Source organism: Macrotis lagotis, chromosome 1, assembly GCF_037893015.1.
Source record: "Macrotis lagotis isolate mMagLag1 chromosome 1, bilby.v1.9.chrom.fasta, whole genome shotgun sequence".
In the NCBI taxonomy this organism is placed as follows: Eukaryota; Metazoa; Chordata; class Mammalia; order Peramelemorphia; family Peramelidae; genus Macrotis; species Macrotis lagotis.
In genome coordinates, this window is record NC_133658.1 from 80359873 (window position 1) to 80383765 (window position 23893).

The window sequence follows — 23893 nt, forward strand, 5'->3', positions numbered from 1 at the left end:
ATAAACATACATAAATTATAAAACAAGTTTACAATTTTCTGCATGGCTATCATGGATGTATATGTTATATATTATATGGACTCACACAAATACTTCTATAGTAAGGAGTCATAATTTTTATGTGATTTTTATATATCATGTTCTATATATATATATTTGTCCACATTTGTACATTTTTGAATGTGTATGTATATGTCTATATACATATGTATGTGTATGCATGAATCTGGACAAATGATTGACTTTAGAATCAGGAAGACATAGTTTCATAAATCTATAACAGGTAGAGTCATTTAATCTAAGTCCCTCCTTTTATAGATAGAAAACTGAGAGATTAAGTGATCTAATTTCTCAAAATACATATGTAGTAAGCAGCATAATATGATTTTTGCATGAGGTTGTATATATTATACATCATACCTATAAAATTTAAACAGTTAACAAATACGTTTTTAGTTTTTTTATTCCTTTCTCAACTGCCTTCATGTTATCCTAGATTTTTTTGCTGTTATGTTCAAATAGATCTCTGATACCATTGATTCTGGAGTTCTTTCCATGGAAGCACATCAGCCTGACCATCCTATTATATTCTAGTTCATGTCCTTCTATATAATTAACATACTTCCTCATGTTCTCCTGACATTGCAAGCATATCCATGGAATGTTGTAACCATCTCTTTTCTCATATGTAACCAGTTCATTTTCTTTTTCTTTCATAAATTCATAAGATTCTTTGAGAACCCCCTTTATTTTGTTAAATTTTATATGTATAATGTCTAGATTATATGTACAACCACCTGCACATAATATATATGTAAACATTACATACACCATAAATGCTTATTATATTGCATAGATGTGACATCTACAATACAGAATATTTAGTATAGTAGTATAGTATTCTGTAGATGAAATTCAGTTTTATGCAGTTGATATGGTATTTGCTGCCTGATAACTACAGGAAAGATGACAGAAGCAGAACAGAGGTCTGTATAGAATATTTGATCAAACATCACAGCCCTAATTCAAGTGTTGTATTTTCTCCCTCTACATTCTTGGTTTTCCTACTTATAGTAACTAACCTCTTAGTATAAAAATGCCATTTCATTACTGCTAAGGGGGGGGGGGGCTAACAAATTGTTGAATTTATCACCTCAACCCTTCCCAACCTAAGTCTACAGCTGTCCCTCAACTCAACATCTTGTCCTGGTCCAACTGGCCTCTTATGGCATCTTGGTTTATACCTGCCTCTCTTTAACTGGCCAGAATGGGAGAGAGGATGTCTTCCCTCCCTGTGGCCAAAAGGGAGGAATGCCAGGATCCCCATGCTCACACCACCACTCTCTTTTTATTATTAGAAGACACCCCCCTTTTCCAGAGTTAAGGCCCAGAAAGCAAACTGTGTCCTGAGGGTGGCATAGTAATAATCCTTTGCAGCTCACCCTCTGGATGATCTTAACCAAAGAAAACCTCAGAACTGTTTCACCCCAACTCTAGATGGTCTCTGACCTCAGACAAGCATCTAGAGTACCCATGTTCTAGTCATGAAGTCTTATTATGAATCAAACTTGTCTCATTGTTGCTATTACTCCTCTATTGTCTGGGCTGCAATCACTGGTACGATTATTGAGATTGGTCCACACGGTGCAAAAAAAAAAAAAACCCTCCAGAAACAATAGGAAAGGCTTTCACACCCCCCCCCCACAACAACAGAGCCTGCACCAGTACAAGGTAACTCCCCAATATGATCAGAGATGACTCAGGGATACTAGACACCAACAAGGCTCTATGTCCATAGATAACAAAGAGTGTCTTTCCAGAGAAAACTCTGTCCTAGGCTCAGGGGATCTCAGGTTTTCTGTCCCAAGACTCCAGAAAGAATTTTGAAGCTCCAGGGCTCTGTCTCAAAAAGGTAGGGAGGAACTTAATCATAGGAATTGGAGATCATGGGGCTAGATCCTCTCTTCATTTTTAAAATGTCAAAATCATTCTTAACATCTAAGGTGTCCAAAAATAGAAAGTGGGCACAATTTGACCTGTAGTTCAAATGAATCTCCTATTTTAATTCTTTCATGTCTCCTTGTTTTCTAAGTATTGAATTGGGACACCAATATGCATTAGGTCCAGTTTGGGACAAGATGAAATTCCTAAAAAAAAAAAAAAAAAAAATTGGTTTAGAGGCAATTAGATAGCAAAGTGGTTAGAGTGCCCTGGAGTCAGGAGGTCCTGAATTCAAATTCAATCTGAGACGCTATATGACCCTGGCAAATCACAACCCCAATTGCTTGGAGGGTTTGGGCACAGAATAGTTTGTTAACTAGCTACCAACCACATCCAGATCTTTATAACCAACATCTGTCAGGGTCTTTTGTCCTGACTTTTGGGTGGAGCTGTACCTAAGTAGTATCAGGCTTTGGATATAGGTTTCCTCCATTATTCTACCTTATTGGCCTGGAAAGAATAATTTACAGTATTCAAAGAGTTTGGGAAAGCACTGAAAGATATCTAGACAAAGAAGGCTGCCCATAAAAAGAGTTCTGGGGATGATGGAAGGTGATATTGAGATTGTTTCCATCTTATTTTAAGCAAAAGTGATTAAGGTTAGGATACTTCCTCCTATAAGGAGTTTTTGATGTGAGTCTTTAAATATGGGGTGGAAAAGATGATCAATCCTTTTCTTGCTAAGATGACAACTTGATCAGGTGTTAGATTTCCCCACTACCATAGACCTACAGCAAAACAATCAAGTTTCCAAAAGACCAAGTAATTTTATGAGAAACTACAGTAAACAAATTCTTCCACTACAAAACTGCAAAAAAAAAAACCCTCCAGAAACAATAGGAAAGGCTTTCAACCCCCACCCCCCAACAGCAGAGCATGCACCAGTACAAGGTAACTCCCCAGTATGATCAGAGATGACTCAGGGATACTAGAAGCCAACAAGACTCTGTGTCCATAGATAACAAAGAGTGTCTTTCCAGAGAAAACTCTGTCCTAGGCTCAGGGGATCGATTTCAGGTCTTCTGTTCCAAGACTCCAGAAAGAATTTTGAAGCTCCGAGTTCCTGGATCACCTCTGTGGGGCTTGGCGCTGCTTGCGGGCCTCTGCATTAGGAAGAAACTCCAAACCAACTAAGAAGAAAAGAAAAAACATTATTTCGAAGACCTGTTTTACAGGTATTTTGTCAGTTTTCAAGACCTTACTCTGAAGGAAGTACCAGTTTAATTCTTGAACAATCTCTTAATCATGTCCAGTTACTTGGAAGAGTGGGTCAAGATCCTGTTCTAAGACAGTCAGAAGGGAAAAAATCTATGGCCACAAATGAAATGTGGCGATCAGGGGAAAGTGAGACATCTCAGCAGAGATGTCAGTCAAAGGACCACATGGCACAGGATATCAGTCTTCAGGCCAGGCCTGAGGAATCTGGCCTATCAATATGTAAAACAAGGGGCTCGAGTTTTTGTGGAAGGGAAAATAGACTATGGTGAATATATGGATAAAAACAATGTGAGACGACAAACCACAACAATAACAACTGAAAATATCATATTTCTGAGCGACTAATGTAAAAGGGGAGTAAAATAGAAGACTCCAGGATCATGTTGGGACAGCATCATTTTGAAATCATGTATAATCTTTGAAGTTTCTTTTGACAAGAATTAAAATACACACACATACACACACACACACACACACACACACACACACACATATACAAAATGAAAAAAAAAATTTTGAGGCTCCAGGGCCATCTCAAAAATGTAGGGAGGAACTTAAATCATAGGAATTGAAGATCAGTCCAGGAATCCAGATTGAGAGTGACCAAACAGAGCCACTGACCCCAACCAAACGCCCAAGGGCAGAGAAGCCTTGACACAGAGCTAGAATGTGGCTAATGTGGAAATATTTTGCATGACTTCGTATGTATAATGGATATTACATTTTTTGCCTTCTCAATGGATAGCAGAAGTGAAGGGAGAGAATTTGGAACTGAAAATAAACTATAAAGAACCGAGTTTTCAGTAGAACTTGACTTGCTCTTGGTTAAAGGGATCATTGGTTCCTACCTAGCACAAAAGAGCATTGTGGTATTATGTCTAGATTAACAATGAACTCTTTCCGTTTTAGTGAAGAAACCTAGGTCCCACTCAAAAGGGATAAATTTGCTGCTAAGTCAGAAAAAAGGAGGTCATTAGGGTACTATAGGAGAGGGGATATCCCAAAGTTCAATAATATTTGATTAATAATAGCTAGTAATGGTACTTTAAAGATTGAAGAGCAGTCTGCATGCCTAACAAACTTGTTAGATAGATGTTATCCCCTTATTACAGATGAGGAATCTAAGACAAAAAAGTAAATGACTTACCTAGGGTCACACATACCTAGTGTCTGAGGCAAGATTTGAACTCAGGTCTTCTTGGCCTAGGTCTAGTTAATACTCTATCCACTGTGCTCCCTGCCTACAACAGAATGTGGGAAAGTATTAGTAGCTTATTCATACTATGCCTGGAATCATTTGGTTTCCTATTTACCTTAGTTTTTGCACTCAATTGCACAGCTTAAACCCAACATCTTCCTAGCTTTGATTGTCCACTTTTTCTCTCATGGGTTATCAACTGATCTAGGGTCTCATCTGGCCCAGTTAACAGGTTATCAGTGCAATGGTGGACACCAATACCCTCAGGAGACTTTTTCAGGTCTCTGCTTCCTGGAATGTGAGGTTACATACTGCTCATTCCCAAGTGAAAACTGTTTTTAACTAGTCTTAGCCACTGCAGTAGATGGGGGGGGGAAATGTTGGGAAGATTGATAATCCTATACTGGTCATCCTGGAGATAAGGTATTTGATGCAATACATTGATGTGGTCTGAAACAGAAGATTGGGTATGACCACTTGTTTACTATAAATCACCAGGTTCCATCTGCCTTCCTCATGTGCCACAAAGGAATGTTGGCAAAGCAAAATACTCTATCTCCATCATTAGAAAGGAAATCTCTTTGACCTGACCCAATATATGATAGTATTTGAAGTTAATGATAGGGTGGTTTGAGCAACTACAAGGGTTTTCATTTGGCCTTACCTGCAGTAACCACAAGGATCAATGCAGTGTCCTTTTTCTTTCAGTCATTTTTTTCCAGTGTTTGACTCTTTCTGACTCCATTTGGGATTTTCTTGGTAAAGATACTAGAATGGTTTGTCATTTCCTTCTCCATAGTGAATTTTTTTTTTAGCCCACAGCAACTTACATTTAACAGAGATATCTATGGACACTAGACACAATTAAATGCCCAGGGACTGAAAGAAGGCTGAGATTGTACATCAAGGCAGGAAGCACCAGGGCAAAAAGGGATCCCAGGGATGTCTAAACTAGTATAGGGTGTAACAGGGGTCATTTGGCAACTCTGTCTTCCACTATCCAATTCCAGGTCACAAATCTAGGGAAGAGAGGAATGTCATGAAACATGAACCCTAAGCTATGTTTTGAGCAAGTACAAATTCTTGAAATAAAATGTGGCTATGTGACTTTGATCTCAGGAGCAGAATGAATTTGAGATTCCAGATTCTAATCCAGTGTGGAAGTCTGCTGTAGAACCAGGGCAGGACTTCCAAGATCAAAAGGGAATGAACCCACAGTTCAGTCACTCTAAATTTCCAAAGGCTCCAAATAAGCTAATACTGGATGAATTTAGAAGAAAACTACTCCCAACAAGGATAAATCAATTAACTCAAATTTGGGTCAGGAACTTTAAGAGTCAAGAAGACTGGAAGGAGGAATCAAATTCTGGAAGCAGAGATAGATCCAAGTTAGTTCCTTAGTAGCTTAGGTCTAATATTGGAATTAAATGAGACACTTAGATCATTCAACAGTTAACAATAGATCATTCAACAGTTAACAAAATGTTTAATTAGCCATAACATAGAAAGGATGCTCAGAAAGAATGGAGTTGTTTTATAAAAACAAGACATCCTATATCTTCATTTGGAAATAAGTCAGGTCAGGAGAAGGTATGGTGCCTCCACTGGTCCTGGGGAGTCTGAAGATCCAACTGCTATATAAAAATGGACATTTTTTATGTTTTTAGAGGGGAAGAAAACAGTGCCTACTATATGCTGAGAACTGTGCTAAGTACCTTATTAACTCATTTTATTCCCAAAATTACCCTGAGATAGGTTCTATTGTTGTCTTCCTCTTACAAAGGTGAATGACTTGTCCAAGATGACACTGTCCTCCTTTACATGGGTTGAGACCTAAATGGAATTATTTTAAAGGCTAAACAGTTTTAGCCTTAGCCATCTTTGCCAATCAAGTCTTAGGGACAGCTTTCCTGTCTTTCAGGGAAAAATACTAGCCTAATCTATTTGGGAAAGGGGTGGGAGAACCTTGGTTGATACAGAACCTACCACACTGGCCCACTTACTTGACACTTCTCCTTTGAACCAATCACACCTGGAATGGCTTTTAATAAATCTCTTCCTCTTGTTATCCCTGAACACTAAATAAAGGGAAAACTCAACTCAGCTAAATTAGGTACTTTGGCTGAAAGCTTTCTCATATTAATCTGCATTTACAAGATTCTATCTTTAAGAAGTTTTTCTCCAACGTGAAAAGTTCAATGTTGGAGTTTTCATAGGTCTTCCAACAATGATTTCATTGCATTCATGGGGCTTCTCTCTAGGGTATTGCTTCTGATGTTTGCTAAGGTGTGGGAGTGCTATTAAGGAATTCCTTTCCACAGTCATTTCATTTTAAAACATCACTTTTCATTATGTAGTGTTTGATGATGAATAAACTCTGAATTTTGTTTCATTATATTTATAAGGCTTCTCTCCATTATAAATATCCTAATACTGATTAAAGGATGAACTCCAATGGTAGGCCTTCTCACAACTTTATAAGGCATTTCTCCCATATGAATCCTGAAGGCCAGTAAGATTTTGCTATCTGGGAAGATCCTTCCATATCATTATCATTTAGAATGTTTCACTACCATATAAATTCTCAGATGTGATTACATTGAGAGCCAAGAAAAAGCCTTTAGGCAATCATTTCATTTGTAGTTTTTCTCCAGTATGAAGTCTTTGATGTTCAATGAACTGTGGGTTCCTCAACTTTTTTCAATAAATACATTTGTAAAGTTCCTCTTCACTATGAATTTTCTGATATATAAGGCTTTTCCCAGGAAAAATCTGATGCCTGGTAAAAGTACATTTTGATATGATCACCAATCCATAATAGTTAGCTTCATAGAGTTGCTTTCAAAAGTGGGTTCTCTGATGCTGAGTTAATGCTGAATTTTGGTTGAAGGCCTTCCCACAATCACATTTGTAAGAATTCTCTCCAGTATGACTTCTCTGATGTCAAGTCAATTCTGAATTCTGATTGTATGCCTTCCCACAATCATTGCATTTATAAGGCTTCTCTCCAGTATGAATTCTTTGATGTTGAGTTAATTCTGAACTCTGGGGGAAGGCCTTTCCACAACTATTACATTTGTAAGGCTTCTCTTCAGTGTGACTTCTCTGGTGTACAGTTAACTGTGAACTCCAGTGGAAGCCCTTCCCACATTCATAACATTTATAAGGTTTTTCCCCATAGTGAAGTCTTTGATGTAGAGTAAGGTGTACTTTGACATTGAAGGCTTTTCCACAATCTTTGCATTCATAAGGCTTTTCTCCAGTATGAATCCTCTGGTGTCAAATTAAATGTGAACTCCCATGAAAGGCTTTTCCACAATCTTTACATTCATAAGGCTTCTCAGCAGTATGGATTCTCTGATGTTGAATTAACCCTGAACTCCAGTAGTAGGCCTTTCCACAATCATTACATTTGTAAGACTTCTCTCCAGTGTGAATCTTCTGATGTCGAGTTAGCTCTGAATTCCGGTGAGAGGCCTTCCCACAATGGTTACATTTGTAGGGCTTCTCTCCATTATGAATTCTCAGATGTACAGTTAACTCTGAATTCTGATGGAAGGCCTTCACACAATCATTACATTTAAAAGGTTTCTCTCCTGTAGGAATTTTCTTATGAGCAGTTAATTTAGAACTATGGCAAAAGGCCTTCCCACAATTACTGCATTTGTAAGGCTTCTCTCCTGTATCAATTCTCTGATGTATAGTTAACTCTGAACTCTGATGGCAGGCCTTTCCAATCATTACATTTAAAAGGCTTCTCTCCAGTGTGAATTCTATGATGTAATGTTAACTATGAACTCTGGTGGAAGGCCTTCCCACAATCTTTACATTCTTAAGGCTTTATTCCAGTATGAATTCTCTGATGTTGAATTAATTTTTAACTTCAATAGAAAACGTTCCCACAATCATTACATTTAAAAGGCTTTACTCCAGTATGAATTGTCTGATGTTGAGTTAATCCTGAACTCTGGTGGAAGGCCTTTCCACAATCTTTACATTCATAAGGCTTTACTCCAGTATGAATTCTCTGATGTTGAGTTAACCTTGAACTTCAGTGGAAGGCTTTCTCACAATCATTACATTTGTAAGGTTTCTCACCAGTATGAATTCTCTAATGTTTAATTAACTCTGAACTCTGGTGGAAGGCCTTCCCACAATCTTTACATTCATAAGGCTTCTCTCCAGTATGAATTCTCTGATGTTGAGTTAACCTTGAACTTCAGTGGAAGGCTTTCTCACAATAATTACATTTAAAAGGCTTCTCTCCAGTGTGAATTCTCTGATGTAGAATTAACTGTGAACTTTTTCGGAAAGTCTTCCCACAGATATTACATTTATTGGAAGGCTCCTCTCCAGAATGAATTCTATGATGCCCACTTAACTGTGAACTCCTGCTAAAGACTTTCCTGCAAATTTTACATTTGAAAGGCTCCTCTCCAGTATGAATTCTCTGATGTACAGTTAACTGTAAACTCTGGCAGAAAGCCTTTCCACAAATATTACATTTGTAAGGCTCCTTTAAAGTAAGAATTTGCTGTTGATCAGATAAGTGTAAGCTCCTGCTCAAGGTCTTTTCACAATCATGATGTTCGTAAGATTTTTCTCTCCTATTATTTTTCTGATGGTAATTAATATATTTATTAGAGGGGAATGCTGTTCCAAATATATGATATTCATAAGGCATCTCTCTGGTATATAGGCTCTGATGTTGGGTAAATTGTGAGCAGCAGCAGGAAGCATTTTCACATTTGTTAGGTTTCTTTCCAGTAAGCAGGGTCTGCTGTTCAGTAAGGTATAAACTGGAATAGAAAGAATTGACATAATTACTATCTTAATAAGAGTTCCCTTTATTATCAATGATATGATATTCAACAAGATCAAATAATCTTTATGTGTACAAGACTTTTATGGAGATTTTCTCCGAAAAAGAACTTTGTGATGAGAAATAGTGAATGAATTTTTGATTGCAGGTTTACCTAAATGTATTTTATTCTCAAAGTTTCTATCCCATAAATATTCCAAATAACTGAAAAGATCTAATTATGAATGGAACACGTTTTTCATATTCAATATGTTCTATTTTAATTTGCTTAAGCCTAAAAATTGTCTATCAATATCAAATTTAAGAATATATTTTCTAGATAAATCTAAAATAAATAGATTGGATTTAACCAGAAAATTTCTTTAACTTTTTTTACTTGCCAAGAATATTTCTCTGCATTTTTATGATGTAGTTCCTGCAATCTAGCATAATATTCCCAAGATGTTTCCCTTTTAGAGTCAGAGAAACCATCCTTTCTGAATCTTCCTTAAACTGTGTCCTTGATTTCAGGTCTAATTTCCAAATCTGAAAGAAATGAAAATGTAATATTCCCTTCTGAATTTGAAAGCAAAGTAGAATAAATCCTGTCCTCTACATAAAGTAATTCTTAATTCTCCATTAAAAAATTACCAACATATTATTTTTAATGGTAGTATTAGTCCTACTAAAAATTTATATAACATTCCTACATCTAGATTTACAGAACTAAAGTACTTTTTCTACTTTATCTCTTTCTAGATCAGTATGAGGAACCTATGTGTTTGGTAAGTTTATTACAGAGCCTCTTTCCCTACTCTGGGAGACTTTATTTACAATTTTCTTTTAAACACAAGAATATTCACTTAATATGATCATCACCACGATGTCAGTTAAGTTTTGGTTTTGTTTAACCTTTGAAGTACAATTATGACTTGTTCAATTTTCCTTTGGATTAAGATTTCTAAACTTTCTTATTTTTCTTTTGTTTTTTTTATTTTATTGGAGATTTGCAAAAATGTTTCTTATATTCTCTTTAATGATCCCAACTTTGAGGAAAGGCTTTGGTTTTATACAATTGTATTAGTTCTCTGTACCTTAGATAGCATGCCATTATCAAAGGTATTAATCAGAAGTGATACATATCCCTTCTTATCCTAATTGCTGATTGTTAATATTAATATTAATTATAATTTTTTTTTGCTCCCTGTCCTCATTACTCTGAAAGTTATTTTGGTCTGTGTATTTTTTTATTTTGTTTAAAAGTGTGATCAGTAAGGTTATTTTGAACTTCTCTGTAGTATTTTGTAGATTTTGTCTAAAACTAATTCTAGCCCATTTTCTTTCAAATGCTCTTAGTTCTTGACATATTATTAAGTTTTTCCTCAGTTAATTTTTGTTCTAGACTTACCTAACCCTGGATTATCGAATATTACTGTTTTCTGATCCATTCTTACCTAGTCTTTTTCCACTGAAATGATTTTCTAGTTTTTAATAAGCACCAAATGATAACTTCTAGGATTACTGAAAAATTAAAGTAGATAATAATTGTAAAATGCTTAAGTACAGTGTCTCTCACATAGCAAGCACTAAATAATTGTTAGGTATCCTTTGACCCAGTAATACCACTACTGGGTCTATACCCTGAGGAGATGAGGAAAAAGGGTAAAAACATTACTTGTACAAAAATATTTATAGCAGCCCTGTTTGTGGTGGCAAAGAATTGGAAATCCAGTAAATGTCCTTCAATTGGGGAATGGCTTAGCAAACTGTGGTATATGTATGTCATGGAACACTATTGTTCTATTAGAAACCAGGAGGGACGGGATTTCAGGGAAACCTGGAGGGATTTGCATGAACTGATGCTGACTGAGATGAGCAGAACCAGAAAAACACTGTACACCCTAACAGCAACATGTGAGTGATGTTCAAGCTTGAAGGACTTGCTCATTCCAACAGTGCAACAATCGGGAACAATTTTGGGCTGTCTGCAAAGGAGAGTACCATCTGTATCCAGATAAGGAGCTGTGGAGTTTGAACAAAGTACAAGGACTATTCCCTTTAATTTAGAAAAAAAAAAACAGATAGCTTATTGTCTGATCTTGTTACCTCTTAGACTTCTCTTTAAGGATATGATTTCTCTTTCATCAAACCCAATTTGGATCAAGGTATAACATGGAAACAAAGTAAAGACTGACAGAGTGCATTCTGTGGGGGGGGGGGGAGGGGGGGAGGGAAGCAAGATTGGGGGAAAAATGTAAAACTCAAATAATATCTCTAATAAAAAATAAATTTAAATTAAAAAAATAATTGTTAGGTATCATTGTAATCATCAGTTTGTCAATAAATAGGAATAATTTTAACACTTTTTCATCTATTTTTACTTTTAATTTCTTACTCTTTTTTTGATTTCTATCACTAGCAAGTAACAACATACAAAAAAGTAGTCTTTTTCCTTTGATTTAATGGGAAACCTTTTAGCATTTCTCCATTGAACAAAAGTGCTTTTGATCTTGGACATAAGACTTCTTAAATTCATTCTATGCTTTGGTTTGTGTTTTTTTTAGGAATAATCAGTATTATACTTTGTCAAAGAAATTAATTACCTCCACTGATATAATTCTGGCTTGAATGCTTCTGTTTCCAATAAGATTCATTAGTTTGTTTTCTAAATATTGAATCATTTTTGCATCCCTGGAACAAATATAATTTGACTTCAATGAATAATTTTTGGTTATAGTATCATGGTCTTTTTGTCAGGATAAAAATTTTTTGATTCAGTTTTCATTAGTAATATACGGTCTATAATCTTCTTTCTGTATCTTATCCTCTCCTGGTTTAGGTATTGATAATATAGTTGTCTCAATAAGAGGAGTTTGGTAGGGTGTATATAAAAAAAAATGATAACTCGGGGGGTGGCTAGGTGGCACAGTGGATAGAGCACCGGCCTTGGAGTCAGGAGTACCTGGGTTCAAATCCGACCTCAGATACTTAATAATTACCTAGCTGTGTGGCCTTGGGCAAGCCACTTAATCCCATTGCCTTGAAAAATCTAAAAAAAAATGATGACTTTATAGAAAATGGGAAGACATAGTAACAGGAAAAACTATACTATAAATCAACTATAAATGGAAATACAATAACAAAATAATCATAGAGGTCATGAAATTATATTGACTAAGGTTGGCTCCAAAGGAAAAAATACAAGACAGAATAAACGTTCTCCAGTCTTTGTAGAGGTCAAATTATGAGTTTGAAAGATTGCATCGGGTTACAGATTTTTTTGATGTTTAGTTTTGCTTTTACAAAATTATAAAAGTAGGTATTTGAAACTAAGATGAGACATTAATTATATTGGATAAACATTGGAATATTTCACTGCAAAGTCAAGGTGAAAGCAAGGCTGCCTAATTTTCCATTATGGAACATACCACTAGAAGAGCCAGAGCAATAATAATAGTAGTAGATGGTACAAATATTACATTATCTCAAAACAAGTCTGGTAGGTAGAAGTGGATGTTATTATCTTCATTTTCCTGATAAGGGAACTGAGACAGATCATTTTCCTGATAAGGAAACTGAAACAAAGTGAGGTGAGGTAATTTGTCCAAAGCCAAGCAGTTAACCACTTTATGATCTAAACTCAATTAATTCTGACTCTGGGTCCAGCATACTTATCTCCTTCACCACTTAGCTAACTCAATAAATCTAAAGAAAGGAATTAATCAAGTTACTTAATTTCATATTCTGGGTAGATTGGTATGGCAGAAAGAAAACTGGCTCAGGAATTAGAGAATCTGGATATAGACTTTGCCTCTGAAAATTACCATTCATGTGATATGCACAAGACACTCAACCTCTGTGTCCCAATTGCTAATAAGTAAAATGAAGGGGTTAGCTTAGATGGCCTCTAAGGATCTCTATGTCTGATATTCAGTGACTAACCTGAATAGATACTCTTTGGTGCTTCTCTGTCCTGCATCCAAGGTGCTTCCCCTTCTTCCAACTGAAAAATCATTTCTGCTTTCCAAACTGTAAGTCCTATTCATTGGAATGGGAAAAAGTTGAGGAGATAAGTCCATATTCTATCCTCAATCATTATCAAGGGTAAAGGGACATGCAAGGTATGTGCAAAGGGTAGTAGAAAACACATCTAAAGAATACTCTACATTGTTGTCCAGAAATGTATAGAGAAAAAACAAAATTTGCCAACACAAAAAAATTACATTTGCCCCAAACCCATTAAGAGAATGAAACTTTCTCATCCTTAATCACCTGCACTAGAACTTTAGGGAAGAATCTTTGACCTGAATGGACAGATAATAGAAAAAAAAAACAGACTGAGATGTAACGCAAATAGTTTCCATCTATACACAGTAAAGATCTTTCACATGGGACTAAAGATTAGCACTGAACTGTACATGCCAATATAAACTCTCAAATATTTACCATGTAGAAAATGTTGATTTATTAAGTGAAGTGACAAAGGATCCACTATGGAAACAATCAGTCAGAGGATAACTCGCCTTACCCAAGAAGACAAGGTTCCTATAGTTCTCCAGCATCACATTCCTGTACAGTTCTTTCTGAGAAGGGTGCAGATTTCCCCACTCTTCCTGGGTAAAATACACAGCCACATCCTTGAATGTCACTGAATTTTTTTGGGCTTCCTGGGGGTGGTAAATATAGTAGAAATTTTAAAGGGTAATTCTTGATATTTAGGGTTCCAAGTCAAATTCACATCCAATACAATCTATGTATATTTCACTGTGCACAAAAAACAAAAGCAACTCATAAGCTCATTGCACATTGGATTTATGAAGTACTTTTCCCACAAAATTTCCAAAAATTCCAGGATACAAATTTATTATCTTCATTTCACACAGATAACACCAATTCTAAAAAAAAGACTAAATGATACTTGCCATCATCTCATTATATGAGCACATTTCCCTCAAATGTCCAATTTATATTTTCGATATTAATATCATTTTATAATTAAAAATCCAACACTAATATCAATATTACTGATTTCCAATTAGAAGTAACAACATAATCCCTTTCCAGTAATGATCAAATATAATTTCTACTGGATAACATTATCCCATTTCTTCCTTTTTGCACCATTTCAGGTTAATTCAAAAGTTTACCAAAGCATTACTAAGATGATGTATTCTAATATTAATAATTGATATTTCTATAGTAAATCAGGCAATAAACTCCCTTACAGACATTATCTCATTTTAACACTGCAAAGATCCTGTGTACTTTTCCCCAATTTACAAATAAAGTGAGATGCAAGGACATTAAGTGCCCTGAAAGTGGCCTGATTATGTTGAGAAGTAGGATTGCAAACCTAGGTCTTCCTGCACTCATGTCCAACCACTTCAACATACTGCCTCCCAAAAAAATTAACTTCAAGACATCTTGAGTATCATACTTTTCAATACTATGAAAAGATATTCTAACACTTGTCTTTTGATAATAAAAATAAAAAAAATATTACTTGCATTGTTACAATTGTCTGGAAGCCCTCGGATAAATTACCCTCCAGGTCAATATAATCAAAGAAACATAAACCAATTGAGCCTTAACTTTTTTCTCTTTCTTTTCCACAACACAAACTTTTCTGTTGAAACCAGTAAGATTGATTCCTATATTTCCTAAAAAAGCAAAAAAGATTAATATGTAGAAAAAATTCAGCAATGATTTGATCTTATATTTCTTCTCTGTATATGCAGAATATTTAAGATTGGGAATTTAAATATATATATATATATATATATATATATAGTTGTTCTTTTTTGAATCTTACCTAGCTAAATGATCCTGAGCTATTTAACTCCCCTCCTTGGCAATTTCCTCCTTCCAAATAGGTAAATATTGTTTATAGTATGTACACATTTCTAAGATCAAAGTGCTTCGCAGAGACTGATTTAAATATTTTATATTATTGTATTATTTGTATTTTATCCCTCACAACCTAGAATTAAACGGCTTGCATGAGTATGTGGAGCAGATAGTAGCAAATTAGAAAGCACATCCTATGGAGGCTGGCAGCATGGTACAGAGAAGGGAAAGCCCTGGAAACCAAAAGATCTGTAGGGAATCCTGGTTCAGCTACATGACCTCAGACATCGAGCATTGATATTGTGGATCAAATGTTGAAAGGGAGTCAGGAAGACCTGGGATGAAACTTCATCTCTTAGCAGTTGTAGCATCTATAAAAATAAAGATTGCACCTCTAGTTCCTCCAGAGTGTTGTGAGGCACAAAATTTTTTTTAAACTTAAAAATACTATGTAACTAATAACTAATAGTGCCTCTCTCTGGGGCTGTTTTCCTCGTCTCTAAACTGATGGGACTGGAATACAGGACGACCCTGCAGCTTTAAATTCTCCCTTCTAAAGATCACTGATCTCCAAAAAGTGAATATTCCAGAAACCCAAACTCAGGAGCAAGACCTCATTCCTCGGGGCCGCGCATCCCGGCCCGGGCCCGGGGACGCCCCTCCGCCCACCCGCGCCCGGCGGACCCCGCAGTCGGGCAGATGGCTCCCCAGGAGCGGGGGGCAGCAGCGGGGACCCGAGGCCGGAGGGGCGCCGGCTCCCAGGCCCAGGGCTGGGAAGACAGAGCAGACACTGAGCACCTCCATGGGAACCGGAAGTGACGAGCCCCTTGCCTCCCGCCCCTTCCGTCCATTCTCCCTCAGCTGTCGCCGCAACCGCGGGAAGCCACTCTTTGGAGCCTGTGGACGTTTCCGTGGCAACCGCTAGAGAAGGCCCCGCCCACCCTGGCGGAACCGGGGTCTTGAGGCCGGGATTTCCGGAAGTGGCGTCAGAGGTTTATGCGCATGCCTAAAACAGAAGAGGGCTATTGTCTCAGACAATCAGATACTGTCATAGCTCCAACCATAATTGATACCCACTGGCTAACAGGTGGCGTTATTCCCAAGACCCACTGGGCAGCTTCAGGGAAACCAAGGTCTTTGGGTTCTTGGAGTAGCATTGTTTGTTGAAGATGGAAGGTCTGAGAGGAAAGAATAGTTCAGTGGAACCATGTAGTTGCCTCTGAGCTAACTTAGTTTTTTTTTAATTTATTTTTTTATTCTCATTTTGTACAAATGTTTTTTTACATTAATAAATATACTTGTTTACAAGTAAACAAAATATCCCTCCCCCCATGAATATAGATAGACTTGCTTGGGCAAAAAAAGTAAAGGGGAGAGAAAAAAATTAAAGTTAAAAAAATAATAGTAATAATTGTAGGTATGGCCAGGTGGCACAATGAACGAAGCACCAGCTCTGGAGCCACGAGCACTTGAGGCCATATCCAGCCTCGTAAACCCAATAATCACCCAGCCATGTGACATGTAAGCCACCCGATCCCCATTGCCCTGCAAAAACCAAAAAGAAGAAAAAAAAAGACCCAAAATAAAATAAAATAGTAATAATAGTGGGGTGGCTGGGTGGCAGACAGAGCATTGGCCCTTGAGCCAGGAGCAGCTGGGTCCGAATCCGGTCCCAGACACCCAAAGATCACCCTGCTATGTGGCCCCAGGCAGGCCACCCAGCCCCACTTGCCCTGCACCCTCCCCCAAATAATAATAACAAAAAATGTGTTTCAGTCTTTGTTCCAACACCATCAACTCTGTTGTGGGTGGATCACATTCTTTATATAAGTCCATCACAAAAGTTACTTCCATATTTTTCCAACATTGCCATTGCTGATCGCAACTCCCTCTTTTCTTATTTCTCCACTACCATGTACTATATTTTCTCTCTCCTTTCACTCTGACTCTGCTGTAGGGTCGCTGAGTGGTGCAGCAGACAGATCCCTGGTCCTGGGACCAAGAAGCCCTGAGCCCCCATACCACCCCTTAGGCCCAGAATCTACCTGGCCCCATGGTCCTGGGCAGGCCTTCCAATCCCACCCCCTTGCAAGAAGTAAAAAAGAAAATGTGTTATATCTGACCACTGTCCCCCCATGGTCCATCCTCTCCTCCTTTATTTACATCCCCACCCCTTCCCCCTGCTCCCCCCTCCTTCTTACTCCAGATGTCTATACCCCATTGAGTATATATGCTGTTTCCTCTTCTAGCCATCTCTGATGAGAGCAAAGGTTCCCTCATTCCCCCTTGCCTCCCCCCTTTCATATCATTGCAATAGCTCATTGTAATGAAAAAATCTTATTATGTGAAATATCTTGGACTATTCCCCCTCTCCTTTTTCTTTCTCCCATTCCATTTCCCTTTTTTTCCTATTGACTCCATTTTTACACCATATTTTATCTTCGAATTCAGCTTTCTCCTGTGCTTCAACTATAAAGCTCCCTCTACCTGCTCTATTAACTGAGATGGTTCATATGAATATTATCAGTATCATTTCTCTATACATGCAGTTCATCCTCAGTAAGTCCCTCATATTTCCCCCCTCTCCTCCAATCTCCATGCTTCACCTGAGTCCTGTATCTGAAGATCAAACCTTCTGTTCAGCTCTGGCCATTCCAAAAGGAACCTTTGAAATTCCCCTGGTTCATTGAAAGTCCATCTTTTTCCCTGGAAGAGGACATTCAGCCTTGCTGGGTAGTTCATTCTTGGCTGCATTCTAAGCTCTCTTGCCTTCTAGTATATTGTATTCCAAGCCCTACGAGCTTACAATGTAGTTGCTGCTAAGTCCTGTGTGATCCTGACTGCAGCTCCATGATATTTGAACTGTTTCCTTCTGGCTGCTTGTAATATTTTCTCTTTGACTTGGGAGTTCTGGAACTTGGATATAATATTCCTGTGGGTTGTTTTTTTGGGATCTCTTTCTCAGGGGGATCGGTGGATTCTCTCCATTTCTATTTTGCCCTCTGCTTCTAGAATATCAGGGCAATTTTCCTGTAGTAATTCTTTGAAAATGATATCCAGGCTCTTTTCCTGATCATGACTTTCAGGTATTCCAATAATTTTCAAATTATCTTTCCTAAGTCTGTTTTCCATATCAGTTGTTTTTTCAATGAGATATTTCACATTTTCTTCTAATTTTTCATTTTTTTGGTTTTGAAGTATTGATTCCTGATTTCTGGTAAATTCATCAATCTCCCTGAATTCTATTCTTTGTCTGAAGGATTTGTTCTCCTCAGAGAGTTTTCTTATCTCTTTTTTCCATCTGGCCAATTTTGCTTTTTAAAGCATTCTTCTCCTCAATAGCCTCTGGGAGGCTGAAGTTCTTTCGCTCTGGCGGGCCACCCCTCTGGCGGGCCGCCCCTCCGACCCGGGGAGCAGAGCCTTTCTGCTCTTTGCCAGGTTACCTGGAGTAGGAGAACTGCCTCACTGGGTCCCTTTGTGAGTTCTGTCTCTCGAAAGTTTAGTTAGAGTCCTTAGTTTATGAGTTTTTATCAGAGAGCTCCTAAGACTTGATCCCTTCATGTCGCCATCTTGGCACCGCCCCCCTGAGCTAACTTAGTTTTACCTAAAATATCTCAATACGTTCAGGCTAACAGTGACCAGTGTTTTTTGTTTTGTTTTATTTTTGCCTTTGCAAGGCAATGAGGTTAAGTGACTTGCACAAGGTCAAATGGCTAGGTAATTATTAAGTGTCTAAGGCCAGATTTGAACACTCTGGTCCTCCTGACTACAGGGCTGGTGCTCTATCTACTGCATCACCTAGCCTCCCTGTGACCAGTGTTTTTTGCTCTGAGTTGTGAGTGAATTATTATATAGATGCTTTATGTATAAACCTCTTATTTTCTTAATTTCTTCTTAATTGATTTTCACATCAGCATATGTTTAAACTAGATAAATAAACCAATTAAAATACTTTTAGAAAGATCTTATACATATAAATACTGTTGCCATAATAATTTTTTACATTCTTTTATTATTCTTTATTATTTGGAGTTCAGGAATACTTCTCTCGTTTAGGATGTTTTTTGGTTGGCCTAAGTTTCTTTCATGGGATGTCAATAATTAAATGAAGGCCCTTAGACATTCCTGAGATAAGCCAAAGGGGAGGACAAAGGAAATTTTTACACCTATATTTTGGTTGTTTTCCAAAGTGATTTATGTTAATGATCTCATCCAACTTGGACCCTTTGGCATATAAATCTTCCCTCTTGATAACTCATTGTAAATTCTCCAAATGTAACCTTATAGGGTAAATTTAACAAGCCCAGTCTTGAAAAGTAATTCCTATAAATTCATTTTTGTAAAATTTTGCTTTATCTCTGGTCAATGTGTGAGACTGTATCATTTACAAAAGTTCTAGAAAGAAAATCATTTTTCTATCTCTCTGGCATAATTAAAAACTTTATAAGCTTAATCAAACCCTAAATGAGGTTCAGAGTTATTTTTCTGAGCTCTAAACCTGTGCTTAACCATAATAAAACCTGGGTTTAACTTCTGGAATCTCTACACGATGATAATGTTATTCAGCAGCAATTACCTAACACAAGAACTCACTGAGAATATTTTTCACATATTAATATCTATGAATTCTTTAAGATTGTTACTTATTGTTAACCAATAGTTATTGCAAGATTAAAAGCAACTATATTCCTGCTCTAAACTTATAAACAATATAACTCCCTATGTGGGATGGAACCATAATTTGATTTCCTCCAAGTTTTACGTTCAGGTAGAAGGATTTTTCTTTTTCTTTTTTTAATTTCAATTTTATTTTTTTCCAGTTATGTACAAAAACAAGTTTCATCATTCACTTTCAAACCTTTGAATTCTGAACTCTTTCCGTTCCTCTCACTGTCATCCCCTTCATTGAGAAAGCTAGTTATGTGATATGGGTTAAAAATGTGTAGTCATGAAAAACATTACCACAGTAGTCATGTTACAAAAGTAAACATAACCTACCTCCCCCCTAAAAAAAAAAAAGAGAGAAACCATAAGAAAAATAAAGTTTTTTTTTAAAAAAAAGTATACTTACATCTGTATTCAGACACCATCAGTTCTGTCTTTGTGATGGATAGTATTCTTTATCATAAGTTAGAAGGATTTTTCTTAGTATTTCACCATTCAAGAGAAATACTAAAAGCTCCTCAAAGGTGCCTTCTGGAAACTACTCTTGATGCATGTGACTGGAAAATTTGAGAAGATATTCTTATGAAAGTAATGTCTATGTTCTCTTGACTCAGTTTCCCATTGTTCTATTTCCTTTCTAAATAGGAATGGCTGATTTTAAACTTAGAAATTTGAGTTATATAGAACTCTGCTACAAGAGTTTTTTTTTTTTAATTTTATCTTACATCAAACGGAGTTAAAGAATTATCCCTTTGGCATAGAAGTGATAGGTCAGTTTATAACTTCAGGCTTAGGATAAAGGAAATTAAATAGTCTTGATTTTCTATGGAGGTGCCCTTTCTTTCATACCAATTTTTTTTCTGACTGGCAAAGGAACTGCAAATGTTTTCTAGTATGTGTTTTTGTTACAATCAACAAAGATCTTTGAACTGCATAATAGAAGACCCTTTCTTTAATTTTGTCAATCTGGATTTCTGACCATTATTTCTCTCAATCTATTCTGAATGAGTGGGTAAAATCAGTTTGTAAACTTGCTATCTCCTTGCTTACTGGTTCATTAGAGATGTATTCATATAGGTCTATCCAATATCACATTTTTTCCTAGATGATATAAGAATGATATATATCCTCAATTATCAGAATATATATCTATATATACCTATATATATATATGTGTGTGTGTGTACATTATATATTACAACATATATGTGTATGCATATATTATGTATTACAACATATACACAAATATATATTCTGATATTTGAGGATATATATCATTCTCATATCATCTAGAAAAAAATGTGATACTGTACAGACCTAATTTTACACATGAGTTCCTAGGGATCCTAGTATAAAGGTGTGATGTGATAAAGATGAAAAAGTTTACTTTCAGTGGAACCAGCATTATTACATTTGTTACATTTGAGAACTAGAAAATAAGTAATTGATTTCAGTGTTTCATTAGAGAATGGAATATATTTAAAACTTCTTGTGACACCTATATTATATTAGATTTAAAACTTGTGCTGTTCTGATAGTGAAAAATTCAAATAATCTCATTGATCCTCAGTAGTATATTTTTTATTTTATCCTGGAAATAATAAACTTTTCAGGTTTTTTTTTTTAATATTCAGAGGTGCTTAACCAATCAGATGCCTAAGTACACAGGCTTTGGATAAGTTTGAGATACATTTTAGTATGTATCTTTGGGTATGTTTTAGTGATCATTGATAAAGTCTCACGATGGATTGAAGCCATCACATATAGAACTGATTTTAATTGTCAAAAAACGTTTTTGTTTCTCTACCTGTGGATACATACATTATATATGTATAGATTTGGAAATGAGAAGTAAAATACTTGATTCTCAGGATGACCAGAAATGAAACCCTTTTTCAAACCACTCAGTAAGTTTTTACAGTCCACATAATGTTGAAGATGGTGGAAAGAAGTCAGAACTTTTAATATAGTCACATAATCTTAAAGCACTAAGCTTTAAGAAAAAGTTTTGTATCAATTTGTTGAAGATCAGACAGTACAATGTTATGAATCAAGTTGTCTATAATATTTCAGTATGAAAGCTTGTTGGAGGATAAAGTTTGTATTGTGGTCTAATTGCTTGGTTAATAGGCCAATTTTCAAATTAGGAGGGTTAAAATGAAAAAGAATGGTTTTAATAATGTAGCTAAATATATATTTTTGCTTTAGTTACAGAATATCATCAAAAAGAAATATTTTATATTGTATTTTATATTGTGACAGAATAATTTTTTGTTTGAAGTCTCTCTCTAGTAATATCTAGAGATAGAAGGACTTATTTTACAAAACCAGATCAGTCCTTTAGCCTATGGATAGTGTTATCTAAATCATATACAGTGTTCAAGTACAGAAAGAAAAAACAAATAGTATATAAATACTGAAATCCTCTAAATTTTCAGATGAATTATAGGTCACCTAATTTGATGTATATAAGATTACTCTTAAATTTTGATCTGACTTTCATTACATAAAGCTAATTCCTGACAGCCCTTGTAAAAAGATTTTTCTCAGATCCTACTAAATTATGTTACAATTTATTTCTAGCAGGTTTAAGCATTTTTAGCTACTAAATCTCTAGCAACGACTTAAAACCTGGGAAGTAGATCTAGGGGAAGGAACACCTTTCCAAAACTGCCCTAATAAGGCCCATTAAAAAATGATATCCCACAGGGGTGGCTAGGTGGTGCAGTGGATAGAGCACCAGCCCTGGAGTCAGGAGGACCTGAGCTCAAATCCAGCCTCAGACACTTAAAAAAAAATTACCTAGCTGTGTGGCCTTGGGCAAGTCACTTAACCCCATTGCCTCTTGTAAAAAAAACTAAACTAAAAAAAACCCAAATAATATCCCAATTAATATAGCAACATATTAATGCATGTGCCTGATTTTGAATGATTTGAACTAAATACTTTATGAACAAAGGTTTAGGATATAGCCATTTAGATTTCCATAGGAAAATGGTTTCCAGAAGCAGACAACTTCATGAGGTAGATTTAAAAAAGAAAATCTGTTGTTTAAATGGACATTAATGGAATGGTGCACACATGTTACACACATGTGACCAAACGTTTGGTATTTCCCCAGTATCTAGAGAAGATAAAAAATATAGGGCAATTTGACTGGGACTTAATTTGGCTTTGGTTCCCAGGAACAGGGTGGATTTAGTATATTTTGAAAATCCCATGTTGTGTAATGTGAAAAATTGTTACTGTATTTTTTTTTCTTTGCCACCAAATTCAATACTTTCCCAATATACATGATGATGATGATGTTTATCCTTTGTTCTAGAAGACCATGACATCAAGGAGGTGATGCCATGACAAGCATGTGAATTGGACTAGAATGAGGGGCTGCTGTGCTGTCAACCAGTCTCACTTTCTTCTCCAGAGCCATCTGGGTCCAGCGGCCAGATATGATTCAGGATGACTGGAGATGGTCTTGGATGTGAGGCAATCAGGATTAAGTGACTTTCCCAAGGTCATACAGTTAGTAACTGTCAAATGTCTGAGGTCAAATTTGAACTCAGTCCTCCTGACTCCAGGGTCAACGCCCTTTCCACTGCACCTCCTAGCTACACAATATGTGTATCTGCATGTGGAAATGCTTGTCAGAAAAATGATATTAAGGCATCCAGAGAGAAAATTGTTAAGATGCACGAGTATATATTTTTAAGTAAATACATTATGCACATTTATTACCAAAAGTTGAGACTATGGTTAGAAAATTTTTCTACGTTGGCTTAGGATCATTTTATTGAAACTCCAATCTCATTAGCTGGAGTCTCAAAAATCAAACTGAGACATTAATTACAGTAGGCCTACTATCTGCTTAGTTTCTACTTTGTCTTATCAAAAATTTTTAATTTCCTTCTTGTTTTTCACCTTTTGTTCCTCCAGATGAATTCTGTTATTAATTCTTGTAGCTCTATAAAGGAAACCTTTAATTTAGGTTATATCATTTTTATTATAATTACTTGGTCTACCCATGAGCAATTAATATTTCTCCAAACTATTTAGATCTGAATTATTTGCTAAATGTATAAAGTTTTCTAAATGTGTTCACAGAGTTCCTATGTCTTTATCAAGTAGACGGCTAAGTTTTTTTTATATTGTGTTTTTTAAAATGG

At 36.2% G+C, this 23893-nt stretch overlaps 1 long non-coding RNA gene and 2 pseudogenes across 1 annotated transcript; 1 reads left to right on the plus strand and 2 right to left on the minus strand.

The window, feature by feature from the left end:
• Positions 1 to 2678: 2678 nt before the first annotated feature.
• LOC141500424 (uncharacterized) lies at positions 2679 to 5421 on the minus strand. Its single transcript, XR_012471923.1, has 3 exons — positions 5082 to 5421; positions 4383 to 4460; positions 2679 to 3131 (listed from the first exon to the last, which is right to left on the minus strand). It is a non-coding gene; the product is annotated as an uncharacterized LOC141500424 (long non-coding RNA).
• LOC141493089 (single-stranded DNA-binding protein, mitochondrial pseudogene) lies at positions 3156 to 3564 on the plus strand (annotated as a pseudogene).
• A 720-nt stretch (positions 5422 to 6141) lies between the features above and the next one.
• LOC141500319 (uncharacterized) lies at positions 6142 to 13512 on the minus strand (annotated as a pseudogene).
• Positions 13513 to 23893: the final 10381 nt, after the last annotated feature.